The sequence below is a fragment of the Castor canadensis genome, chromosome 3 (genome assembly GCF_047511655.1).
Source record: "Castor canadensis chromosome 3, mCasCan1.hap1v2, whole genome shotgun sequence".
Classification (NCBI taxonomy): Eukaryota; Metazoa; Chordata; class Mammalia; order Rodentia; family Castoridae; genus Castor; species Castor canadensis.
Window position 1 is genome coordinate 64,503,421 of NC_133388.1, and position 3,609 is coordinate 64,507,029.

Sequence of the window (3,609 nt, forward strand, 5' to 3'; positions counted from 1 at the left end):
TAATATCATTATAAATAGAATTTGTATATGCCTTTAGAGGAAAAATCATAAACCAAAGCAGGGCTAGCTGCTAATCATGTGGTTTTGATAAGCTTTGGGGTACATGGTGAGGAAATTTTATTCATTTTTAAAAGTTTTATGGTGTTTGGAAGTTCTTGAAAAATTTTGGAGACAATTTTTGTTGATGAATGGTGATGAAAACTAAAAACATGACCTACATATATTAAAGAAATAGTTTAGTAAATGTAGTCAAACTACTTAGGTAAAATTCTGAAAGAAAATACACACAAATAAAAGGCTGATATGCAGACATGGTAAAATTAGTTTTGTTTACTCTATAAATATCAAATTTTCATTTAAAATGTAGAAAACAGAACTTAGGAGGTAGCTTAGTGGTAGAGCACTTATGAGGACCTACCCACGAAAATCAATGATTGAATAAATAAGTATATTAATAAATAAATAAATAGCAGAGAAAATATCCAGTTAAGATTCTTTCATACAAATAAAGCAAATAAGTAAAGTATTCAATATAATTCAGTTATGTTCTCTGATGTCAACTTTCACCTGTATGGACTAAAAATAGTGAGGAGCATGGAGTGTGTGTGTGTGTATGTGTATGTATGTTTTCACATGTACAGTTCCACACATATGACAATGCTACACTATCACTGGGATATACTATTTCTAATCACCAGGAGTAACTTCTTCAAAGTATTCTATTATCTAAAGTATCCTTACATCCGGCCTCTGTCAAAATTTATTCTCTACAGCAATCAGAGAACTCAGGGATGATTACCTGCCCCAAGTAATTTGACCCACAGAGTTTGTTGCTTTTGATATGGCCTCAGGAGCTTTTTCTCAATCATAAAGATTAGTATTAAACAAATCTTTCCCTTAGCATTCTTGTTCTAATAATCACATTTCTCCTACAGACAATGTAGGTATCTCTAACAGATGAGAAACATATAAGAAAATATCAAAAAGTAGGAAAAACAGTATCTATTCAAAATATTACATTGTTATCTACTTGGAATTTCAGTGATGCACACCAAGTGGGAAGAATAAGGAAATAATGTTAATTATTTTAACATGCAAAATAATTGTTGTTTATATCTGATTGGATTAATTTCAGAGGTTAACAAAATTACAATGCCAATTGAACACGTCAGCACTGTATTTTTATGTACTGACAGATTCATGAAGACTGTATAAGAGATTTGGAAATTGCCAGTATCTCATGCAATAGTTTAGATTACTTATGATCTTCTATTCATTCCAAAGATTCCACAACATTGTAAGAGGAAAATATTTATTTCAAATCTTAGGAGAACCTAACTAGACAAATAGTGCTGTACACAATTTTGATAGGACTATAATGAACTCTTAAATTACACATTAAGCAAGTGTAAAATTTATACTAAAGATTTGTTTAAAGAATGTAGTTCTTGATTTTAGAGAGGAAATGGTACTGAAGCATAGTGGCTTATCAAAAAACACAGTTTGTTCTTTAAGGCAAAAATTAACAAAACAATAATTTTATGAATTACTTTGCATTTTTACTACATGTGAATAAGCTTCAATAAAGTAATGTAGGATAAATAGATAAATGATAGATAATAGATATGGGCATACATTCATACACGGCCTGCATAATACATATGTGTCTATATGTATGCATGTATGTTTATATACATTTATCACCAAGATTTTCTGCAAATATCTAATTAGCCAGAACTATGACATTTGTTTTCCAAATGTTCTTAAGAGTAAAAGAAAGTAATTTTATCTAGGGAGCAAAATTTGATTTTTATTAATTGGGAAAAAGAAAGAAAGAAATATAAGAAATGTGTAGCAACAACTACATGCTACAGAATGTGGAAGCAACACAGATGCCACACAACTAGTAAATGGATAAAGAAAATGTGATATATATACACAATGGAGTTTTATTCATCCATAAAGTAGAATGAAATTATGTTTTTTGCAGGCAAATGGACGGAACTGGAGAATTTCATGTTAAGCAAAGTAAGCTGCTCAAAGATTCAAAGGTCCTCTTCACATAGTGGCCTCTGCCAGTTTAAGATTCCTATATTCACTCTTCTACAGTGAGCACATCAACCACATTCAAGATTTAGGCTTCCTCAATTCCATTTACAATAGCCTCAAAAAAAAAAATCAAATACCTATGGGTAAACTTAACAAAAGATGTGAATGAACTCTATAAGGAGAATTACAAACCACTGAATTAAGATATCAAGGAAGACTACAGAAAATGGAAAGATCTCCCATGCTCATGGATTGGAAGAATCAACATAGTAAAAATGGCTATACTACCAAAAGCAATCTTCATGTTTAATGCAATTCCCATCAAAATCCCAATGACTTTCATCACAGAGATTGAAAAATCTACCCTAAATTTCATTTGGATACACAAGAGACCACAAATAGCCAAGGTAATACTCAGCAAAAAGAGCAATGCTGGCAGTATCACAAAATTCAACTTCAAACTATATTACAAAACAATAGCAATAAAAACAGCATGGAATTGGCACAAAAACAGACATGAAGACAGTAGAACAGAATAGAGGACCTGGATGTGAATCCACACAGCTATACCCACCTTATTGTTGACAAAAGGGTCAAAAAAATACGATGGAGAAAAGACAGCCTCTTCAACAAATGCTGCTGGGAAAAGTGCTTATCCATCTGTAAGAAATGAAAACAAGATCCATGTCTATCATCCTGCAATAGTATCAACTCAAAATGGATCAAGGTCCTTAATATCAGACCTGAAATTCTGAAGTTAACACAGGAAAGAACAGGAAACACTCTGGAACTAATAGGTATAGGCAAGGACTTCTTCAATAGAGCCCCAACAGCTCAGCAACTAAGAGAAAGAATGGACAACTGGGACTTCATAAAATTAAAAAGCTTCTGCACAACAAAAGAAATGTCTCTAAACTAAAGAGACCACCCACAGAGTGGGAGAACATATTTGCTAGCTATGCATCAGACAAGGGACTGATAACCAGAATATACAGGGAACTTAAGAAACTAAACTCTCCCAAAATCAATGAACCAATTAAGATATGGGCAACTGGGGCTGGTGGAATGGCTCAAGTGGCAGAGTGCCTGCCTAGCAAGCATGAGGTCCTGAGTTCAAACCCCAGTACCACCAAAAAAAAAAAAAAAAGATATGGGCAACTGAACTAAATAGAACTTTCTTAAAAGAAAAAATTCAAATGGCCAAAAAACACATGAAAAAATGCTCACGATCTCTGGCCATAAAGGAAATGCAAATCAAAACCACACTAGTCGCCATCCTCGTTAGTATAGTGGTGAGTATCCCCGCCTGTCACGCGGGAGACCGGGGTTCAATTCCCCGACGGGGAGACAGCCGCCCTTTTGGGCAGAGTGGGTGGTAAGGGAGGGGGTGGGGGGAGAAATGAACCAAGCCTTGTATGCACTTATGAATAATAAAAGAAAAAGGAAAAAAATATAAATAAGTAAATAAATAAATAACACACTAAGATTCCACCTCACCCCTATTAGAATAGCCATCATCAAAAACACTACCAACAACATGTGTTGGTGAGGATGTGGGGA

The 3,609-nt window shown here is 33.8% G+C and overlaps 1 non-coding gene across 1 annotated transcript; it reads left to right on the top strand.

Moving 5' to 3' along the window:
• Positions 1-3,324: 3,324 nt before the first annotated feature.
• On the top strand, positions 3,325-3,396 carry Trnad-guc (transfer RNA aspartic acid (anticodon GUC)). Its single transcript has one exon. It is a non-coding gene; the product is annotated as a tRNA-Asp (tRNA).
• The last annotated feature ends 213 nt before the right edge of the window (positions 3,397-3,609 follow it).